The 25,260-nt window shown below is 37.0% G+C and overlaps 1 pseudogene; it reads right to left on the bottom strand.

The window, feature by feature from the left end:
• Positions 1-17,393: 17,393 nt before the first annotated feature.
• Positions 17,394-25,031, bottom strand: LOC122312769 (annotated as a pseudogene).
• Between the last annotated feature and the right edge of the window lie 229 nt (positions 25,032-25,260).

Here is a 25,260-nt window from a genome sequence, read left to right as displayed (position 1 = left end):
ATTAGTAGCCTGTGATGTATGGTGTCTTTTAAGTAGCAAAGGATCTTCTTTATGGCACTCCAATGTTCTGTAGTTGGTCGATGCATATACTGGCAGATTTTGCTGACAAAATAAGAGAGATCTGTCTGGTGAAGGAGAAATATTGTAATGACTCGACGACACTGTGATTAAAAAAGGCTTCACCTTTGAACTGTGAAAGATTTGCAGTGGTGGACATTGGAGAAGACATTGGCTTTGCTTCTAACATATTTGTTTTCTTGAGAAGAACAATGATGTACTTTTTCTGAGATAGAAATAAACCACTAGAATCAGAGATGGCCTTGATACCCAAAAAATAATGTATTGGGCCGAGATCCTTCAAAGCAAAATCATGTTGGAGTTGTTTAGTGAGTGTTGTTAAAGCAAGTGGGTTAGGCCTAGTAATTAGAATATTGTCGACATAAATAAGAAGAAACATGAGGTCCGATCCATTTCTATAAATAAAAGTGAGGTATCGAACTCAGAATCAACAAAACTCAGATTGTCTAATTTATTGTCGAGGCATGATAACTAGGCTCTTGGTGCTTGTTTCAATCCATATAGGGCTTTCTACAAAAAACACACATGATTAGGACAGTTTGGATTTATATACTCGGGAGGTTAGGTCATATATACATGCTCTTGCAAATTCCCATGCAAGAAAGTATTTTTAAAATCTAATTGATGGATTGGCCAATTAGAGGAGATTGCAATGTAGAGGACTGTCTTGATGGTTGTTGGTTTTACAACTAGGCTGAAAGTATCATCATAATCAATGCTGGGTACTTGATGGAAGCCATTTGCAACAAGACGAGCTTGGTATCTTTCTATGGATCCATCTACACACCGTTTGACTTTATATACTCATTTGTAGCCAATGAGATTCATGTTGGGCTGATGAGGGACAAGGGCCCAAGTCCATGAGGGCTTGAAACTCATTGTTCATAGCCATGCGCCAGTTGGGGTCTTTGATTGCTGAGGAAAAACATGTTGGTTTAGTGATGTTGTCTTCCATTGTGGCGAATAAGGCTTGGTGAAAAGGATAGCGAACCATTTCATGTGGTGTCATTTTCCATTTGCTGATGTTGTTTTTGGACCTTGTCTGCATATGGTGATGAGAATCTGGACGAGGAGTTGGAGAAGGAGCATAGTTTGTATCAGGCGCAAGTAAAAGAACTGAAGTGAGAGTATCATACGGTTCAGCTGGAGGCTCCAGCGAGTGATTTAATTGTGGATAAGTAGAAGGAAAGTGAGGCAGGGAAAGTTGGATGGAGAAAAGAAATGGTATGGCCGATGATGGCTGTTGTTGCAAAGGAGAAGATGGATTTGTAAAGGGGAATATATTTTCATAAAAAATGACATGGCGGGAGATGTAAATATAATTGGTTAATGGGTCTAGACAGCAGTAACCCTTGTGTTGTGTGCTATAGCCATTGAAGACATAGAGAGTGGACCTATAGTCAAGTTTATGGTGATTGTAGGGATGGAGATATGGCCAACAAGCACAACAAAAAAATTTTAGAAAATTGTAATCTAGTGGGTGTTTGTATAAATGTTCAAGAGGGGTTTTGTGATATGTTGTGGGAGAAGGTAGGCAATTGATGAGATAGCATGCCATTTGAAAAGCCTCATCCCAATAGCAACGTGGGATAGAGGCAGTAGCCATTAGAGCAAGGCCAATTTTCACAAGATGACGACGATGACATTCAATTGAGCTATTTTGTTCGTGAGTGTGGGGACAAGCAAGTCGATGGTTAATGCTAACAGATAGGAAATATGTATGTAAGGACCTGAATTCTCCACCCCAGTCAAATTATACATTTTTTATTTGTTAGGAGAATATTCGTTCCATTTGAGATTGGAAATAAATAAAGGTTTGAAAAACATCTGATTTTTGCTTGAGTGAAAAAATCCACATAAATTTGGAGAAGTTATCAACAATGCAAAAATAATATTTATTTCCACGCATAGTTTCAATGGAGACAGGACCCTATAGATCAATGAAAAGTAACTCAAAAGGACTTGAAGACCTATAAGGAAATAAATAAAATGGAAGTTTGTGACTCTTACCAAGTTGGAAAGCATGACATGCACAGACTTGTTTAATCTTTGAGATTGATAGATGCTTTTTGGAGACAACCTGATGAACTGTGCGTAAAGTAGGGTGACCAAGTCTAGAATGCCACTGTGCAATAGACACACGTTCACCTAAGTTGGCGATTAGTGGAGATGATGAAGAGACAGAGGAGATTGCTGGGAGTGGGTAGAGCCCATTTTTACTTTAGCCACTGAGTAAGATAGCTCCCGAGGATGGATTCTTGACACAGAAAAAAGATGGATGGAATTCAAAATACATGTTATTGTCTTTGGTGAATTGATATACTGACATTACATTTTATTTATTTATTTATTTTTATTGCAGGTAAATGAAGGATATTATTTAAGAGGAAATATTTAGTGGATGAGAGCAAAAGAGAAGAACCAGTGTGATGAATATTCAGTCCTTGACCATTACCGACACGCACTTGATTCTATTTAGTGTACTCTTCAGAAGGGAGGTTGAGATTTTGTAGTTCAAAGGTAATGTGAGATGTTGCTCCTGTGTCTGGATACCAAGAAGAATCTACAGCTTGGTGAGAGGTAGCAGCATCGGCTTAAGGAGGTAGGGCGGCTTGAAAAGTTTAATCAAACATGTGCCAACATGCAGCTGCAAGATGACCAATTTTGTTGCAAAGTTGGCACTGTGGGCGAGAACCAAGGTTGGTAGGAGACATCGTTTGCAAACTAGATGAAGGATTGCCACGACCAAGAGTGATAAAGTTATGGAGAGTGGTAGGAGAAGATATGGGAGGGGCGGAAGTTGGCGGTGTGGCAGATGAGATTGAACTTTCTGAGGCCATGGGAACGAGAGGGATGTTGATAAATGGCTCTCATACCATAAAGAATTACAGGAAATAATTGTGCAGAAAATGGTTTCCTCCTTAATTCATTTGAGAGAACCTTCATGTCTATTTATAGAGGAATTTCAACGTACAGTTATAAGGCATTTGAATTTTGAATACAATTATGTTGTTATCCTATTCTAACTTTATCTCTATCACAATGTTATTGCTCGTATTGTTGCTAGTCTTTATTGTAACAGCCCGCTAGAAATTCAATTGTGAAATTTCTATTAACTTTAGGAACCTCGTGAAAACTCCATAAGTTTTCACGAATCCATTAATCGTATAGGTTTTTGTCTAACTACATAGTTAGTGTTATTATTTACTATGGTATCAGAAGTGTGTTTTTGATTATTGGAGATAGTTAGAAGTATCAAAATGTATTATGGTTTGTGCCATTAGACTCGGAGGGTTATTTAAAGTCTTATGGCGCAATAACATTTTTTCATATTTTCGGACAAAACGTCTGTTCAAAACTGTAGATATTATTGGATAAAAAGAAATATCTTGAGGTAATTTTCATGAATATTATTGGGTAAAAATATTTTGAGTTGATTTTTATAGATATTATTAGATAAAAATATCTTAAGTTGATTTTTTGTAGATACTATTGGATAGAATATTATGAGATAATCTTTTATAGATATTTTGGGTAGGAGAAAACTACACTCAACTCTCAACTCCAGTCTCATCTCTTCCATATCTCATCCATAAGTATCTCCAGCCACCTCTGCCCACGAAATTATCTTCATTTACACTTTCCATTGAAAGAATATCAAACACTCTCTCTCGGACAGCTTTTAGGAGGTCTTTTGCACACCCATTTCGAAGCTTTTCTAAGTGTTTTATCATGAAGTCTCGTTCATATAAGTTGTTCCTTTTTGAGTCTAGTTTACATGGATATCTTATTTGCCCCATTTGCAGATCATTTGATCAGTCAAATATTGTGTAAACTATAGAAAGGTCATTCTGGGAGATAAACTGGAGAATATGTTATAGTTTGGAGTTTTTGACCAAGCTAATGGATAGATATTGGTCCGAAATTTTTATGGAGTATTGTTAACATGTATATGTGACTATTGGTTGAGGAGTTTTGCATGATTAAAGGTTTTGATGAAAGATTTTCTTAGATTTAGAAACTTAGAAACTGGAAGAAGAAAAACAGTTTCTGTTTTGAGAAAGTTTAACTCTTTGGTGGTCTAAACCTATTCTAATGACTTTAATAATTTTATTGGAGGATCCTAAGTATCTTATATACATGTTATATTATTATTTTGAAGATATTTGATGTTAGTTTCAAAGATATGAAATTTTATGCAAAGAGATATTCAAATAAGCCAAAGTGTGGATATTCTTGGCTAAATTTATATTTTGGTTAATTTCTAACCATGTGATCTTGAATTAGAAGCTTATATATGTTTTAGGACATATTTTTAAACCATGTAATGGTTTGGTTTGAAGATCATATATTTATAAGTCATAGATCAAGAGATTTATCAAAACTAGTTGAGGAAAAAGTTTCTGTTTTTGGACTAAGTGTAAAACCAAAAACTCCAAATGTTATTTTGTGATTTTGGTGACTTTAGTTTGATGATTTAAAGCATGGTTGATGTTAGGATGATATTATGAATATGTTAGAAGTAAGATTTGATTTTTGAAATTCTTGGAGATGTTTTGATTTAAGGTCAAAACTTGTGATTCAAGTGCTTGAATTTTTTACAAAAAGTTTGGTGTTCATTATTAACTTTTTCTAAATGTATGTTTTAAGTATGGTTTTGAACTTAGGATTGGAAGATGTTTGTTGCAAAATTTTGGTTTAAGCATGAGTTTTGAAGTTGGAAGGAATTGCAACAAAAATCAAGGGAAATGACCTATGGATGTTTCGGCCATAGTGTGTTCTTCATAGTTGTGCTTTGTTTTAAATTTTTCTGAGTTGATATTTAAATTTAGGACAAAATTTACATGAAGAATGTAAATTTTGGAAATTTTTGGAGTTAGTATGCAAAATCCTTAAGTTATGGGTAAAACGATCATTTTCCCAAATGTAGAGAGTAAAATGAAAATTTTACTCTTTAAGTTAGTATTTTTCATATTTCAAATTATTAGTGATTTAGTTCTAACTTTTAGAATCACTAATTACAGTTCCTCGTGGTCGCACTTGAAGTTTTATAAGAAACGCGGAGATCGAGGTAAGTTAGCTTTTAACTTACTAGGAGTCTACTGTGTATGTGTGCTAAGTAAAGGAACTACAGTGTATGTATGTGTGTTATCATATATGTCATGCCATGCCAAGTTATCACGTAATTGTCTATTATACAGAATTTATTCTGTCGTCAATTTTTATCTGTTACATAATATATTCTATTATGTATTACTGTACCTTACAAGTACGTCATGCTAAGTATGCCATCTATTACATGTATGTCAAGTCATGTAATATTCACTGTTGTAAATATGTCATGTTAAATATGTTGTCTATTATATGTTATGCAATGTTACGAAATTTTTCTATCTCAAGTTGGTCATGTATTTCAAGTTATATTCAAGTCACGTTATGTTATATCAGGGCTTCAGTCATTTCGTATTTCAGTCACGTTTCATCTTGATTACTTATGTATGGGGTCACAACAATTGTGACGCATACATTACGTGAGACATAGCAATTACGACACGTAGAATACATGGGGCCACAACAACTGTGGAGTATGTATTTAAGCAGTTAAAGAATAAGTTTCCGTAGAATACATGGGGCCACAACAACTGTGGAGTATGTATTTTTCATGTTAAGTCAAGTTTGTGTAGAATACATGGGGCCACAACAACTGTGGAGTATGTATTTACACGTAGAATACATGGAGCCACAACAATTGTGGAGTATGTATTTTTCATGTTAAGTCAAGTTTGTGTAGAATACATGGGGCCACAACAACTGTGGAGTATGTATTTACACGTAGAATACATGGGGCCACAACAACTGTGGAGTATGTATTTTTCATGTTAAGTCAAGTTTCAGATCAAGTTCATGTCAAGTCAAGTTCAGTTCATGTTTCAATTTAAGTTATGTCAATTATGCTATGTTGTACGCCAAGTTATGCTTTAATTACTTATGAATTTGATTATGCATTTATGCTTTTACTGTCATGCATGCATCATTAGCTTGTGTGGAAGTTTTTTGTTAACTTACTGAGATTTGTAATCAAATCTCACTTTGGTAGTCCCAACTACCATTCCCCCCGAATGGTAGATCTTGTTACAGGACCTGGAGGAGAATCAGGAGCTGATCAACTAGACACAGTTGACTAAGCGACGGTGCGACGTCAATGTTAATATAGTAGTTAACGTAAATTACTACTTGTACAATGTAGTTACATCTTTAGTACTTTTTGGATCATAACCATTTTGGACTAGTGTTGTGATCTACTCAATGAGTCTTTATGTATGAAGTATGTTTTAAGCATTTGGGATATTTTCAATTTGGTGCATAGTATTGCTAAAGAAAAAAATTATCCGCTGCGAATATTGCATAATGTTAGATGCATGTTAGGAACATTGCATCTTATATGTCATGAACGGGGGTAGATAACCTTGTGTTGCATGTCTCGACGCTTCAAATGTCCGTCCGATCCCAAATGGAATTTGGGGGCGTCACAGGGTGGTATCAGAGCAAATACGTCTCTGGGCAGTAAATCCACATGTCCTTAGGAAATGCACCAAACATTAGGCTTGAAATTTTAGTCGTCAGTAGGCTTGAATTTCTTAAGGTATGAAAGGTAGTATGTGGTTTTAATACATATACTCGTGTGTTTCAAGAAGGGACACATGACTCGTGATAGAATACCTCGGAATCCTAAGGGAGATAACAATCAAGAGGATCAGAATTTCCCGATGGATGAAGAATTAGTTGAGGTAAACATAGTTAACGTTGATCTGATTGCAATTGATGGTAGTATTGCATTATTGTTATTTTGGAGTAGGTCAAGTCATTGGGGTTGGTAAATTGTACATTATTTGATTCAAACGAGTCATTGTTTCTATTAATTGTGGTGCTTGAGAATTCAGCTTGGAAGCTAAATTGTTACCCTAGTGGTAAGAGTAACAATTTTCATTAGAAGTATTATTGTTCATACCAATGTAGATATAAAATACCTTTTAGTAATATGAGAAAGGATATGTAGGATTGATAAATGGTATTCCACATATTTGGAGAATTGTTTTGATTCTGAGAATACGATAGAAATTGTGTTTGGAAGAGTAATTTGATTAGGAGAAACTTTAGCCTTAGTAGGATTCATTTATGATAATAATATTACCACGCCGCCAGTAAATGATTTCTGGCAAAGCACTATCTTTATGGATACATAAATCGATCTTCTTTTGAAGACTATTATATGAGGAGTAAAATCTTGATCTTGAGGATTTATGTGAACATTAGGAACAAATCATTTAGAGTTAGAATAATTGATAACTCATGATGGATAGAAGAGTTATGACAATCATAAGAGAGAAAGTCTCAAGTTTAAGTCTCAAGTCAAGTTCAGTTCATGTTTCAATTTAAGTTATGTCAATTATGCTATGTTATACGCCAAGTTATGCTTTAATTACTTATGAATTTGATTATGCATTTATGCTTTTACTGTCATGCATGCATCATTAGCTTGTGTGGAAGTTTTTTGTTAACTTACTGAGATTTGTAATCAAAACTCACTTTGGTAGTCCCAACTACCATTCCTCCTGAATGGTAGATCTTGTTACAGGACCTGGAGGAGAATCAGGAGCTGATCAACTAGACACAGTTGACTAAGCTACCGTGTGACGTCAATGTTAATATAGTAGTTAACGTAAATTACTACTTGTACAATGGAGTTACATCTTTAGTACTTTTTGGATCATAACCATTTTGGACTAGTGTTGTGATCTACTCAATGGGTCTTTATGTATGAAGTATGTTTTAAGCATTTGGGATATTTTCAATTTGGTGCATAGTATTGCTAAAGAAAAAAATTATCCGCTGCGAATATTGCATAATGTTAGATGCATGTTAGGAACATTGCATCTTATATGTCATGAACGGGGGCAGGTAACCTTGTATTGCATGTCTCGACGCTTCAAATGTCCGTCCGATCCCAAATGGAATTTGGGGGCGTCACATTTATCCTTATCTTCATTTGAGTTGTTCTGATCTTTTTCCTTGTTAATCCGGTGTTGTTGTTGATCTGTAGATAAGCTGGAGTTTATCTCAATAATCCTAAATGATGCATAAATTTGCTGGAAACTCTGAGAATATTTCGAATACTTTCTGTGGCTGGCTAGCCATGAGGCCTATTCTAGAAAGTTATTGTTAAAATAATTGGCTTGATCTTGACGATTATTAGTTTGACAGATATTTTTTGGCCTTTAGTGTCATGATTTTGTAATGGATCCAAACTAGACTTATTTCGAGATAGTCAATCTCCAGAAGAATAGAAGACAGAGAGAGAGAGAAGTAGGGTGAAGAAGAGGATTTTGTAAAAAGGAATTTCGTTGTTGGATTTTCCCTCCAACCTTCTATTTATAGATTTTGTTATTGAGTACAATGACTAACACAAAATATTACAAAACAGTAATGTTTCATGTATTTATTACATGACAATTAAGCTAAGGTGAAACGACAACGTTCTACTAACTCCCTTTCTCAACACCATACGACACGATTTCTTTCTTCCACTAATAACAACTAACACCAATGGCTACTGCTGCACACAGAATCACAACCAACACTTCACTCACCACCAGAAACTTCATCTACTACCCATCCACTCCAGCACCTTCTTGATCCCTAACATATCCTCCCCCTTTAGAGCACCTTGCCCACAAGGTGAGGGAATTGTTGGCGAAGCTTCCAATAAGACTCCCAAGTAGAGTCATCCACTCCAGCACCTTCGCATTGCACTAACACCTCAACCACAGCCCTGTTATTACGCTTGACACTTCTGCACTCCAATATCTTCTCAGGTTGAGGAAGCAGTTCCCCTTGGAAATCAGTTGGTGGTAAAGTAGATAAGGGAGTGACATCATCTCCAAGCTTTTTCTTCAAACAAGAGACATGGAACACAGGATGCACAAGAGAATCTGATGGCAAATTCAATCTATAAGCTACCTTGCCTATTCTTTGGGAAATTTGGAATGGTCCAAAAAACCGAGGGGAGAGTTTTAAGTTTCTTCTGGTTGTTACAGCTTGCTGTCTATAAGGTTGCAACCTTAGATAGACCCAGTCCCCCACCAAAAACTCTCTTTCAGTTTGATGTTTATCAAAATGGAGCTTCATTCTGTCCTGAACAATAGTCAGATTATTCTTTAATGTAGCCATAATCTATTCCCGTGTCTTCAAGAGATTAGCTACTACTGGGTTACTGGTAAGACCAGGAATGTAGGATTGAAGTCGAATAGGAGGGACTCCATGTGACGCCCCCAAATTCCATTTGGGATCGGACGGACATTTGAAGCGTCGAGACATGCAACACAAGGTTACCTGCCCCCGTTCATGACATATAAGATGCAATGTTCCTAACATGTATCTAACATTATGCAATATTCGCAGCGGATAATTTTTTTTTCTTTAGCAATACTATGCACCAAATTGAAAATATCCCAAATGCTTAAAACATACTTCATACATAAAGACCCATTGAGTAGATCACAACACTAGTCCAAAATGGTTATGATCCAAAAAATACTAAAGATGCAACTCCATTGTACAAGTAGTAATTTACGTTAACTACTATATTAACATTGACGTCGCACCATCGCTTAGTCAACTGTGTCTAGTTGATCAGCTCCTGATTCTCCTTCAGGTCCTGTAACAAGATCTACCATTCGGGGGGAATGGTAGTTGGGACTACCAAAGTGAGATTTGATTACAAATCTCAGTAAGTTAACAAAAAACTTCCACACAAGCTAATGATGCATGCATGACAGTAAAAGCATAAATGCATAATCAAATTCATAAGTAATTAAAGCATAACTTGGCGTACAACATAGCATAATTGACATAACTTAAATTGAAATATGAACTGAACTTGACTTGATATGAACTTGATCTGAAACTTGACTTAACATGAAAAATACATACTCCACAGTTGTTGTGGCCCCATGTATTCTACGTGTAAATACATACTCCACAGTTGTTGTGGCCCCATGTATTCTACACAAACTTGACTTAACATGAAAAATATATACTCCACAGTTGTTGTGACCCCATGTATTCTACGTATAAATACATACTCCACAGTTGTTGTGGCCCCATGTATTCTACGTGTAAATACATACTCCACAGTTGTTGTGGCCCCATGTATTCTACACAAACTGAATGTATTCAAGATGAAACGTGACTGGAAAACGAAAGGACTGGAGCCCTGACGTAACATAACGTGATTTGAACATAACTTGAAATACATGACCAACTTGAGATAGAAACATTTCGTAACATGGCATAACATATAATAGACAACATATTTAACATGACATACTTGTAATGTACAGTAATACATGACAGAATATATTATGTAACAGATAAAAATTGATGACAGAATAAATTCTATATAATAGACAATTACGTGATAACTTGGCATGGCATGACATATATGATAACATACATACATACACTGTAGTTCCTTTACTTAGCACACATACACAGTAGACTGCTAGTAAGTTAAAAGCTAACTTACCTCGATCTCCGCGTTTCTTATAAAACTTCAAGTGCGATCACGAGGAACTGTAATTAGTGATTCTAAAAGTTAGAACTAAATCACTAATAATTTGAAATATGGAAAATACTAACTTAAAGAGTAAAAGTTTCATTTTACTCTCTACATGTGGGAAAATGACCGTTTTACCCATAACTTAAGGATTTTGCATACTAACTCCAAAAGTTTTCAAAATTTACATTCCTCATGTAAATTTTGTCCTAAACTTAAATATCAACTCAAAAAAATTTAAAACAAAACACAACTATGAAGAACACACTATGGCCGAAACATCCATTGGCCATTTCCCTTGATTTTTGTTGCAATTCCTTCCAATTTCAAAACTCATGCTTAAACCAAAATTTTGCAACAAATATCTTCCAATCCTAAGTTCAAAACCATACTTAAAACATCCATTTAGAAAAAGCTAATAATTAACACCAAACTTTTTTGTAAAAAGATCCAAGCACTTGAATCACAAGTTTTGACCTTAAATCAAAACATCTCCAAGAATTTCAAAAATCAAATCTTACTTCTAACATATTCATAATATCATCCTAACATCAACCATGCTTTAAATCATCAAACTAAAGTCATCAAAATCACAAAATAACATTTGGAGTTTTTGGTTTTACACTTAGTCCAAAAACAGGAACTTTTTCCTCAACTAGTTTTGATAAATCTCTTGATCTATGACTTATAAATATATGATCTTCAAACCAAACCATTACATGGTTTAAAAAGATGTCCTAAAACATATACAAGCTTCTAATTCAAAATCACATGGTTAGAAATTAACCAAAACATAAATTTAGCCAAGAATATCCACACTTTGGCTTATTTGAATATCTCTTTGCATAAAATTTCATATCTTTGAAACTAACATCAAATATCTTCAAAATAATAATATAACATGTATATAAGATACTTAGGATCTTCCAATAAAATTATTAAAGTCATTAGAATAGGTTTAGACCACCAAAGAGTTAAATTTTCTCAAAACAGAAACTGTTTTTCCTCTTCCAGTTTCTAAGTTTCTAAATCTAAGAAAATCTTTCATCAAAACCTTTAATCATGCAAAAATCCTCAACCAATAGTCATATATACATGTTAACAATACTCCATAAAAATTTCGGACCAATATCTATCCATTAGCTTGGTCAAAAACTCCAAACTATAACATACTCTCCAGATTCACGCCCAGAATGACCTTTCCATGGTTAAAAATACTTTTGACTGACCAAATGACCATGGAATGATACGAAAAATACATCTACGGAAACTAGACTCAAAGAGGAACAACTTATATGAAGGATACTTTATGATAAAACACTTACAAAAACTTTGAAATGGGTGTGAAAAAGAACTCCTAAAAGCTGTCCGAGAGAGAGTGTTTGATATTCTTTCAATGGAAAGCATAAATGAAGATAATTTCGTGGGGAGGGGTGGTTGGAGATACTTGTGGATAAGATATGGAAGAGATGAGGCTAGAATGAGAGTTAAGTGTAGGACTCTCTTACCCGAAGTGAGAGTTAAGTGTAGGACTCTCTTACCGGAATGAGAGTGGAGTGTAGGACTCTCTTACCTAATAATATCTACAAAAATCAACTCAAGATATTTTTACCCAATAATATCCACAAAATTAGCTTAAAATATTTTCTAAATGTGGAGTAGACTTGGAAGAGTAAGGTGGTTAAAATCTGTCCATGTGTATTTTAAATCTATGTTCTTAATATATTTTCCAAATGTGTATTTTGCTTAGGTGTCATGATCTCACACATTGATTTCCTTCACAATTCCATCTAATGGTTTCTCTTTGTGCTAAGTATCTAATACTATTCATTATGTGTGGTTAAGATCTTACCAAGTATCCAAATAAAATTTCGCTAACCTAATTTGGACATTTCACACTGTGATTTTGAAAACACTGCATTTAGTACGTTTACCGAGATTACTATTCACTCCAAAAATAAACGTAATAAACTTAGTACTGAAAAATCCTAAATATTCAATTAAGCCTAGTGGTGTAGACTATAATGTATTCTGATACTTCTAACTATCTCAAATAATTAAAATCACATTTCTGGCACCATAGTGAGTGATAACACTAACTATGTTGACAGGCTAAAACCTATGCGATTAGTCGATTCGTGTAAACTTACGGAATTTTCAAAAGGTTCTTAAGGTCAAAAGAAATTCCACAATTGAATTTCTAGCGGGCTGTTATACTCCACAAACTACTTCAAATGGAGTTAACCTTGTGGAGGAGTGAAAGGTGGAGTTATACCACCACTCAGCTAAAGACAACCAATCAATCCATAGTTTGGGCTTATCACCAGTGAAGGATCTCAGAAAATGTTCTACACATTTATTCACAGCTTCTGTCTGACCATCACTTTGAGGATGATAGGCAGAAGAATATGACAAATTGACTCCTTGCAACCGAAACAGCTCTTTCCAAAAAGAGCTTGTGAAAGTGGAACCCCTATCTGAAACAATGGTCTTTGGCAGCCCATGCAACTTAAAGACATTGTTTAAAAAGAGTGAAGCTACTGTAACAGCAGAGAAAGGATGTTTCAAGGGCATAAAATGGGCATATTTCGACAATTGATCCACTACCACCATAATGACTGAATAGTCCTTTGACAGTGGCAACCCTTCAACAAAATCCATTGAAAGATCAGTCCATATTTGTTCAGGTATAGGCAAAGGTTGCAAGAATCCTGCTGGAAATACATTCTGCACTTTATTTCTTTGACACAAATCACATTCTCGAATAAACTTCTTCACATTAGCTTTCATTCCAGGCCAATAAAAATCAACACGAGTTCTGTGTAAACACTTATGAAACCCAGAATGTCCAGCAGCTGGACTGGCATGAAGATAATTCAAAATTTTCTGCTTTAATTGTAGAGAATTAGGCACATAAATTCTACCATTTTTAAACAATATGCCATGCTTTAAACTGAAAGAAGGTTTTGAAGTTGCATCAAACTGTAAAGCAGAAATCAATTATTGTACTATCTGATCTTCTGCATAAGCCATCTTAAGTTCAGCAAGCCAAGATGGAGTAGGAAAGGATAAAGCAGCAAACTCCCCAAACTCTTTCTTCTATCCTCTTTGGGATAATGCATCTACCACCTTGTTTTCCACCCCACTCTTATATTCAATGGTGAACTCATAGCCAAGCAACTTAGAAAGCCACTTTTGCTAAGCAATTGTACCAATTTTCTATTCCAACAGATATTTGAGACTATGGTGGTCAGTTCTTACCACAAAAGCACTCCCCAACAAATATGGCCTCCATTTTTTTATAACTAACACTAAGGCTAGCAGCTCTTTCTCATAAGTGGATAGAGCCAAATTCTTGCCTTTCAATGTTTGGCTAAGAAAAGCCAAAGGTTTCTGCTCTTGCATTAAGATAGCACCAACTCCTGTGCCACATGTATCACATTCAATCACAAACACTTTAGAAAAGTCTGGGAGAGAAAGAACAGGAGGGTTAGTCACTGCATGTTTCAACTCATTAAAGGACTGAGTAGCACTATCAGTCCAAGTGAAGGCATTCTTCTTTAATAAGGCAGTTAAAGGAGTAGCAATTTGGCCATACCCCTTTATAAATTTTCTGTAGTAACTTGTCAAACCCAAGAATCCTGTTAAGGCCTTAAGAGTTTTGGGAATTGGCCAAGTAATCATAGAATCCAGCTTCTTAGGATCTTCCCGTACCCCATCCTTAGAAATTATGTAGCCCAAGTACTCTATTTCTTGGCAAGCAAACTTGCACTTCGATTGTTTAGCATATAACTGATGCTGTTGAAGGATCTGTAGTACAGTTGTTAAGTGCAATAGGTGAGAGGACATATCCTTGCTATAAACAAGTATGTCATCAAAAAATACAATCACAAACTGTCTCAAAAAAGGCCTGAAAACTTCATTCATAAGGGACTGGAATGTTGAAGGGGAATTGGTGAGTCCAAATGGCATAACAAGGAACTCATAATGCCCTTCATGAGTTTTGAAAGCAGTTTTATGCACATCCTCACTTCTCATGCAAATTTGGTGATATCCAGCTCTTAAATCCAGCTTGGAAAAGATAAAGGAACCAGAAAGTTCATCCAAAAGTTCATCAACAACAGGAATGGGGTATTTATCCTTTACTGTAGCTTCATTCAAAGCTCTATAGTCAATGCACATTCTCCATGTGCCATCTGATTTCCTTACTAGTAAAACAGGAGAGGAGAATGGTGACTGACTTGGCCTAATGACCCCTGAGCTCAACAACACCTTGACAATTTTTTCAATTTCTAGCTTTTGATAATATGGATAATGATAAGGTCTCACACTAACAGCTGTAATTTCTTGCTTCAAATGAATCTGGTGATCATGAGACCTGTTGGGTGGCAACTCTTGTGGCTCTTCAAATACTTTCTGAAAAGTATTTAAGATCTGTACAACCCTTCTATCTTCCAAAGAACTATTTTCAATTGCTGTAGAGGAGACTAACTGCAACAATAAACCTCTCTTCCCACAACTATAAGGTTTTAAAAAATCCTTATCATCTAACAACTCAGCTTTACAAGCTATCAAGCCTTGAAAACAGATGCCCTTCCTTTCAAAACTGAACTTCATTTGTAAACCTACAAAGTCCCACCAAACAGGTCCTAGTGATGCCAACCACTGAACCCCCAAAATAACATCACAGCCACCTAGGGCCAAGGTGAAAAAATCCACTAGGAAGGAGACCCCCTAAATTTGCACAGGTACTGTAGTACACTTGCCCTTAGTTTCAATAAACTGACCATTGGCTACTTTGACTTGAAGGGATTGCCTCATTTGCACTTCAAGCTTACAACGAGAGGCCATGACAGTATCCACAAAGTTGTGAGTACTGCCAGTATCAATTAGGATCACTACCTTCTTCTTACCAATCAAGCCAACTAATTTCATAGTTCTAGGCCTTGAGGCACCTACAATAGTATGTAATGCAATATAGGCTATCTCAGCCTCCTCTACCTCAATATCCATGGCTGTGGCTTCACAAACAAGATCAATACCAACCTCATTGGCTAGATCTGTACTGAATTCCATACCTTCCAGCAAAAACAGTTTTGGTTTGAGGCACCTATGGCCTTGACGCCATTTCTCATCACAAAAGTAACAAAGACCTTTCTTACGTCTCTCTTGCATTTGAGCATCAGAAAGCTTTTGGAAATGAATTTTAGCTAGAGGTTGGGATTTTGGTGCTCTTAAAATAGAAGCAGTCTGTCCAGATTTCAACAAACTAGACTCTGGACTAAATTTATTAGAATCATTAAATGATCCTCTCCAAGACTTCCGAAGGCTTAAGAGATATTGTTCTTGAATTTTTGCCAAACCAAATGCATCATTCAGATTGGTAGGTTTCAGTAGTTTAACAGGAAACCTAATGTCATCTCACAAGCCACTCAAAAAAAAAACTAAGCTTGTTCTTTTCAGATACATCACTGATTCTATTAGAAAGAATCTCAAAGTCTGTCTAATAATCAGTAACATTACTGACCTGTTTCAATCGAGTGAGGTCCTCCATAGGATCTTCATAAGGAGAAGAGCCAAATCGAGTTTGAAAAGCTAACACAAACTCCTCCCATGAATGAAACGCCCTTACCTCACTAGCACCCTCAAACCATGTCAATGCTGTCCCATCCAAATGAAAAGAAGCAACAAAAATTCGCTGAATAGGAGGAACCTGATGGTATAGAAAATACTGGTTAGCACAAGAGATCCAAGGTGAAAGATCTCCACCAAAAAATCTAGGAAATTCCAGCTTCAGTCCCTTAATAAAGCCTCTGTCATAAGCTTCATGATGAGGAGCCTTGCCAGTGCCTTCATTCATATCAACGTGTGGCTGTCCAATTTGAGGTTCATGAGGATCTCAAGAAATGTTACAAGAGATGCGTGAAAGCTGGTGTAACAATTCTTGAAATTTCTTGTCTTGTGTCTCTTTTTCAAGCTTCGCAGCTTCTTGTTGCTTCATTAGTAATCCAATTGCATCCTCAATCTGCTGTTGTTGTCGATCCTGTTGTTGTCTCAAATGATGCATCGAATCAACTATTTGTGCATATGAACGTGTGCCTTCTACCATGGCTCAAGATACCAACTGTAATGGACCCAAACTAGACTTATTTCAAGATAGTCAATCTCCAGAAGAATAGAAGACATAGAGAGAGAGAAGTAGGGTGAAGAAGAGGATTCTGTAAAAAGGAATTTCGTTGTTGGATTTTCCCCTCAACCTTCTATTTATAGATTCTGTTATTGAGTACAATGACTAACACAAAATATTACAAAACGGTAATGTTTCATGTAATTATTACATGACAATTAAGCTAAGGTGAAACGACAACGTTCTACTAACTCCCTTTCTCAACACCATACGACACCGTTTCTTTCTTCCACTAATAACAACTAACACCAACGGCTACTGTTGCACACAGAATCACAACCAGCACTTCACTCACCACCAGAAACTTCATCTACTACCCATCCACTCCAGCACCTTCTTGATCCCTAACAGATTTTTACTACATTATAATGATTTTGACTGTAAATAATTCTGATGAGCACGTTTTAGTTGGCAAACCAATCACTTCTAATCTGATGCACATGCATATATATATATGAATATATTGGCCGGAATACATGCCTTCTGGTTTCAGGTATCAAGAAATATATCGTATTAATCTTCCAGTATAATGTTCAATGATTTTTGAGTTGATTGCCAGCACGGGTTTCTACACATTTGTTTCTCCAATGAGGGACATCTGCAATGTTGTGTTTTGAGGAACTGATTCTGGGCTATTGCCTTTTCTATTCTCTTCCATCTTTCCTTCCTCTTGATCTTTTCTTGATGAGCTCTAGATTCTCTGAGGTCAATTTCTTCGAGGCATTCGGAGTAGAAAATAGGATCCATTTCTTCCAGCATTGCCTTTTGTTGAACCCAAGGTTTCAAGTTTCACGTGATTATAAATCTACACATGAATTTTGATAATAACAAATGAATTCAAAGAATAAAGGAGTTTCAAGCTCAAGTTGTTCACACAATGGAATCAAGCACATCAAAGAACCAAGCATGAGCAAGAAGGAAATAAGTTCACATTAAAGTCATAGAGTAATGTTGTAAATATCTTAAAATTCGAAATTAGGATTAATGCTTAAAATTAATATTTTATCATAAAGCATTAAAATACATTTTCCACATGTGCATGAATATTTTTGAAAATTAAATTTGAAAATTTTGAAAGATGATTGATTGTCATCTTTTACATGTGCATGCCTTGATTAAAGGGTTGAACTTTGAAAATATTAAAGATGATTGATTGTCATCTTTCACATGTGCATGTTCTATTTGAATATTTTCAAAAGTAATTGATGCTTTTTTAGACTTATACAAAAGGTAGATGATTTTGTTTGAAAAATTTGAAAAGTAAAATGTGCTCATTTTGTCATATACAAAAAGTAAAAGATTGGGTTTGAATTTTTTGAAAAGGAAAGTGTGCTCCTTTTGTCATATGCAAAAAGTAAAAGATTAGGTTTGAATTTTTTGAAAAGGAAAGTGTGCTCATTTTGTCATATGCAAAAAGTAAAAGATTAGATTTGAATTTTTTGAAAAAAAATGAATGATGTTGTCTTTGACAATTGAAAAAGAAAAACCTTTTCTTTGAATATTTTGAAAAAGTGAATGATGTTGTCTTTGACATGTGAATCTTTTTAAATTTGAATATGAAGTCTCATATGCCTATAAATAGATCATTTGAGAGCTTCACATTCACAACACCAAGAGCATACAACATTCATTCAAAACTTTCATTCTCTTTTCTCTAAGTATTGAGCCTTAATCCTTGTTCATTTTGAGAGATATAGTTTGCGCTGTATTGTTCTTATTTCACTCATTGAGGAGTGTTTTCTGATAACCTACCTACTATCAGCTTTTGTATCAGAAAAAGGGTATGTATAACCCTTGTGCGTGTAGAAAGTATTCTACATGGGGAATAGTTGAATCACCACGTGTAAGGTGATTGCAAGTGTAGAGGGTGTTCTACACGGATCCTTTGTAGCGGTGTTGTTCAAAGGTGTAATAGGTTTCTATCTCCACCTGAAGGAGGTTGAATAGTGAATTTGGGAATTCTCAATGGGTAGCTTGAGGCGAGGACGTAGGCAGTGGGGCCGAACCTCGTTAACATACTGAGTTTGCTTCTCTCTTACCTTTACTCTTTATATTTATTGTTATTTCATATTTTATTTATATTTTATATTATATATTTAATTTATAATTGTTATTTTTTTAATACAACTCAATTCACTCCTCTCTTGTGTTAGTCATTTGGGCAACACCTTTATATTTTCTGTCAATTGTAGGACGCTTTTGCTCCAATGCCATTTGAGGTTTTTCTCTATGCCTTCAACAACCACAGGAAATACCTTTTCTACTGCCAGTGATGCCATCATCACAAACTGCTCATTGTTCCATACATAAAGTGCCCGCTTAGCAACCTAGGTACAATATTATAGAACACTGTCGGCCAGGAATTGCAAAAACAGAAGATCTTAGGTAGTGTTAGAGCAAAAATAAAAGAATAAGAAAGAGAATGCAGTTTTATCCTCTTTTCCAGAAAAAAGACAACAAAGGAAACCATTCAGTCCCAAGACCTTTCTCCACAAGAAAGACCTTAAAACTCAATAAAAGAAACAAAGATTTAAGGAGAAAAGCTATATGTGAGAGAGAAATTGTATAATTAAGCTTACCAGTGAGTTCTAACTGTTCGAACATATTGTAATCTGGGTGCACAGAGGCAATGCCAACTTCCTATACTGATCAGATCTAAATTCTCCACCAGTTCCTCCAATTCCCCTATTAGCAAAACTTCTTTCTGACAATTGGTGATAGGCCAATACCTCAAAAGTCCTCTAACAACAACCCCTCCAAGCACAGGCTCCTTCTGTACAAACTGAGAAACACAGTAAGCCAGCTACCTATGGAAAGACTGCATTCCCTTGGTCTTGTGCAATGGAATTAGCACTCTCATCAAGACCAACTTGTGCTCTTCTTTGAGTGGAACCGTAAACCCATTGATAATAGTTCCCCATATCTCATGCAGCTTCCCGACGCCACAGTGCCTCTTTGTCTCAAATATATAGTGCAAGAACACATTTTTCATTGATTCCCTCATGGATGAACAATAGAAAGTGAATCTCAAATATATCCGGTGGTATATGTTCTTCAAGTTGTCGCGTTCCCTTGGGTCTTCAAACTGGAAAAGAGACAGGAGATTGAGAAGGAAGGGATGGTCTCCATGCTCTCGAAGTATCTCAGGATCTGTGCTGATGACTAGTCGTAGGAGAATGTCATAAACAACTTGCAGATGAGACCATGTTGGTGAAAAAGAAGAAACCGGGTCTTCATCATCAAGCAAATCAGGTGTGATGCAGAGGTTGGAAGGTGGAGGGAGTGGCTGAAAAAGGTTCGTCGATAGCACGGACATGAGAGGCGCTAAAATTTGTTTATTCAGTGGTTTCTTCGACGTTATGGTGGATAGGATCTCAGAGAGCTTTACTTGCTTAAGATCTCGCTGTGAAGGAGATTCAAGAGGATCTGTGAAGGTGAAGATCATGTCGGTACAATAAGAGATGCTAGAAAGAATTTCTTCGTTTTCAGCATTGGATAGATGCCTGGCAAGTGTACTTATTAGCATAACACCATTAATTCCCAAATTGTCCTAAAATACTCTAGAATGTATTTCTCATTTTCTGTTATTCTTTTTGTTATTCTCTTGTAACAGAATGATTCCTTTGTAAAGTGTATAAATATACACTGCCTCACACTATCAATATAATCTGGAAATTCAGTAAAGCTATGGCTCTAACATGGTATCAGAGCTGCTCGACTAGCAGTCTCGTGATCCATGGCTACGCCCTCCTCTTCTTCCTCACAGTCCCACTCATCCATTCTCTCCTCTTTTTCTCATGTGGTCACTACTAAACTTACCACAGAAAATTACTTACTCTGGACTGTTCAAATCAATGCATATCTACGAGGTCAGGACCTCTATGGATACATTGATTGAACCGTGTGTTGTCCTGTGCAGCTTCTCCCTGCCAGTGACAATGCATTACCCAAAATCAACCCAGACTATCTTGCCTGGATAAAAACAGATCAGCTAGTGCTTAGCGTTCTGTTCTTCTCGCTCTCAGATTCTGTCCTTGGACAAGTCCTCTCCTCTAAAACTGCACGAGAGCTATGGCTTTCTTTGAAATCTATGTTTACCTCTCATTCACAGGCAAAGGAATTTCAAGTCCGATATCAACTTACAAATCTTTCCCGTGGCAATTTGTCCGTCTCAGATTATTTTGCAAAGGTTAGAAACCTTGCTGATACACTAGCTGCAACCGGTAACCCCCTTCAAGACAAAGAATTTGTCTCATACCTCATCAATGTTCTCGGCCCAGCCTATGAGTTCTTTGTGACTTCTCTCACTACAAGATCTGATCCTCTTACCTCCTCTGAACTTTATCAGTTGCTGCTCATTCATGAAAATAGACTTGCTCATACTGCTAACATTGCTAAATCTCTTGTTGAGCCTTTTATTAATTACAGCAGTCGTGATCAACGTGGAAGAGGTCATTTCCGTGGTAGTCGACAAGGCAGAGGAAGAGGTGGTATTGGTAGATCTCAGCCTCGTGGTGGATGCACTTTCAGTTCTTCAGGAAACTACTCTCAAACACCTAGCGGCCCCAGAACCACTTGCCAAGTTTGCAATAAGCAAGGACACATTGCTCTTCAGTGCCGATACAGATTTGATCACTCATACCAGCTGGATCCACCTTAATCCTTTTCAGCAAACCACACCTCTTCTACCACATACTCGGACCAAAATTGGTATCCCGATTCAAGAGCCACCCACCATATTACACATAATCTCAGCAACCTTAACCTTCACAGTGAACCCTACTCTGGTGTGGATGCAATCCGCGTGGGTGATGGATCGTGCCTTCCAATTCAACACACTGGTGACAGCTCTTTCACTTCCAATTCCGTTTCTTTCACTCTCAAAAATCTTCTACATGTTCCGAACATCTCCAAAAATCTTATCTCTGTTTTACAATTTTGCATTCATAATTCTTGTTTCTTTGAGTTTCATGCCACTCACTTTTCTGTGAAGGATTCTCAGATGGGGAAGACCCTCCTCACCGGTCCCACTCATAACGGTCTCTACCAATTTCCCACAATAAAATCCGTTGCTTCCACTCATCTTGGTGAACGGACTACGATTCCCACTTGGCATCAAAGATTGGGTCACCCCTCTCTCCAACTGGTCTCCAAAATCGTGCACACTCACGGTCTGCCACTCTCCTCCAGCAATGTTTCCTTCAAATGTCCTGCCTGCCCACTTGCAAAGAGTTGCCAGCTTCTATATGGGCCCAGCCAGTCCACTTATATGAAGCCCTTGCAATTACTCTGCGCTGATCTCTGGGGCCCATCCCCTGTTACTTCAAAATGTGGCTTTCATTATTATGTTTCTTTCATAGATCAATTTACTCGCTACACATGGTTTTTTCCATTAAAATTGAAATCTGATGTTCAATCTATTTTTTCTCAATTTTTGCCCTTTGTTGAAAGACTCTTCAATTGTAAATTGATTACTCTTCAAACTGATGGTGGTGCCGAATTTAAACCTATTACTTCAATCTGTTCTAAACTTGGCATCACTCATCAACTATCCTGTCCACATGCCCATCAACAAAATGGATTAGTTGAGCGTAAGCATCGACATATTGGGTTGAGGCTTTTGAAACCTCGGTACACTTAATTAATATGCTTCCTTCAAAACCCTTTAATGACAAATCCCCTCACTTCATGGTTTATCAAAAGCATCCAAATTATTCCTCTTTGAAAGTTTTTGGATGCGAATATTGGCCCAATTTAAGGCCATACAATAAACACAAACTTAACTTTCGCTCTGTTTCCTGTATATTTTTGGGCTACAGCACCTCACATAAAGGTTACAAATGTCTTGAGCCCAACACCAACAGGCTTTACATTTCCCGGGATGTAACCTTTGATGAAGGCTCCTTTCCCTTCTTAAAACGACAGCCCATCTCATCTCCATCTAGCTCACCCTCCTTGGCCCAAACCCATGTTTCTCTTCCTCTCTTTACCCGGTCCATTCTCGGCCCAGGACCAACCTCAAGCCTCGGCCCCTCTCACCCATCTCACTCTTTACCTATCCCGATCTCTGCCTCTTCTTCATCTAGTAACCCTAATTCCTCTTTTAGTTCCCCTGCCGCCCATATACCCTCCTCGGATTCTACATCCTCCTCTCCAACTCATGCTAATCCTCTGCCCGTTTCACACAGATCTACTCTTATTCCTCTGAGATCACCCATCATCACTCAGAGTCAAACCAATTCCTCTCGTCCACGAACTCTCACGGATGGCATGATTCCCTACCCTCGACGGACCTGCCTCAACACCACAGTGGATGTTCCCGATGAACCATCCAGCTTCTCCGCCGCCTCTAAATTCCCCGAATGGTATGATGCTATGTCTCTTGAATTTACTGCCTTACTTCAAAATCATACTTGGACATTGGTCCCTCCTTTTCCAACCTTTAATATTCTTGGATGTCGATGGGTCTACAGAACCAAGTTGAACTCTGATGGTTCTTTTGCTCGTAGAAAGGCTCGGTTGGTAGCCAAAGGCTACCACCAACAGTCGGGTTTGGACTACAATGAAACATTTAGTCCTGTGGTTAAATCAACTACCATCCGTATGATTTTATCTCTAGCTGTTAGTCAAAACTGGAGTCTGCACCAAATAGATATTCAGAATGCTTTTTTACATGGTTCATTGACTGACACGGTTTATATGCAGCAACCTTAAGGGTTTATCAACCCTGATTATCCTCACTATGTTTGTAAATTGAACAAGGCTATCTATGGTCTTAAACATGCCCCCCGTGCCTGGTTTGCCCAACTCAGTACATGGTTGATTGAGTATGGCTTCTCAGCCTCTAAGGCCGATCCCTCATTATTTATTCTCAAGCATGGTGATCTGGTTATTTACTTATTAATTTATGTTGATGACATGGTAATAACCTCTTCACAATCGGATGCCATTGATTCCCTCATTTCTTCTCTGGCCACTGCTTTTCCTGTCAAAGACTTAGGAAAGCTCTCCTATTTTCTTGGCCTTGAGATTGATTATTCTGATGCTGGATTATTTTTGTCACAACGGAAGTATATCAAAGATCTGTTGGCTAGAAGCAATATGCTTTCTGCCAAACCAATGACCTCACCTATGTCAGCTTCTCTTAAGCTGTCTCAATATGACTCTCCTGAGTTTGAGGATTGCACTCTGTTCTGAAGCATTGTAGGCGGGTTACAGTACATGTCCATGACCAGACCTGATATAGCATTTGCTGTAAACAAGGTCTGTCAGTTTATGCATTGCCCGAAGCTCCCTCACTGGACTGCTGTTAAAAGAATTCTTCGCTACTTAAAAGGATCTCTCAATCTTGGTTTGTTTTTTAAGAAGAGTTCCACACTTGCTCTTCAAGCTTATACCGATGCTGACTGGGCTGGGTGCCCTGATGATCGACGCTCCACTGGTGGCTTCTGCATCTTCCTTGGTCAACACTTGATCTCCTGGAGCTCCAAGAAGCAGAAAACAGTTGCAAGATCTAGCACTGAAGCAGAGTACAAGTCTCTAGCCTCCACAGCTGCTGAATTGATCTGGCTGCAAACATTGCTCCTCGAACTTGGTATTTCTCTGTCACAACCACCCACTCTTTGGTGTGACAACATTGGTGCAACTTTTCTCTCTGCAAATCCACTCTATCATTCCCGAACCAAACACATGGAAGTTGACTACCACTTTGTTCGTGACTGTGTTTCTACGAATACTCTCAAAGTCTCATACTGCAGCTCGAAGGATCAGCTGGCTGATATTTTTACAAAATCCCTAGTTTCAGATAAATTTCTTCATTTCCGTACGAGTCTCAATGTTGTAGTTACCCCACTAGACTCGAGGGGACGTATTAGCATAACACCATTAATTCCCAAATTCTCCTAGAATACTCTAGAATGTATTTCTCATTTTCTGTAATTCTTTTTGTTATTCTCTTGTAACAGAATGATTCCTTTGTAAAGTGTATAAATATACACTGCCTCACACTATCAATATAATCTGGAAATTCAGTAAAGCTGTGGCTCTAATAGTACTTATAGATTTATTCTTTGAATCTACTTCGAAGAGGTGCTGAAGGGTGGTAGGTTTTTTCTTTGGAGATGCAGTTGGGAAGTTTCTTTGAACCACCATCATGCCTCTCTTCTCTTTCTCTTTGCTTCCTCTCTCTAACGCTTGCTAGTCATGCAAGGAGGTTGCATTGTTTGGAATGGTTTGATTATATAATTATATTTCTTCCAGGTGCTAAAGAAATGAAGTTTTTGACTAGTCGTAGGAGAATGTCATAAACAACTTGGAGATGAGACCATGTTGGTGAAAAAGAAGAAACTGGGTCTTCATCATCAAGCAAATCAGGTGTGAT

The sequence above is a fragment of the Carya illinoinensis genome, chromosome 6 (assembly GCF_018687715.1).
Source record: "Carya illinoinensis cultivar Pawnee chromosome 6, C.illinoinensisPawnee_v1, whole genome shotgun sequence".
NCBI classification, from domain to species: Eukaryota; Viridiplantae; Streptophyta; class Magnoliopsida; order Fagales; family Juglandaceae; genus Carya; species Carya illinoinensis.
This window is presented reverse-complemented; position numbering and strand designations above follow the sequence as displayed.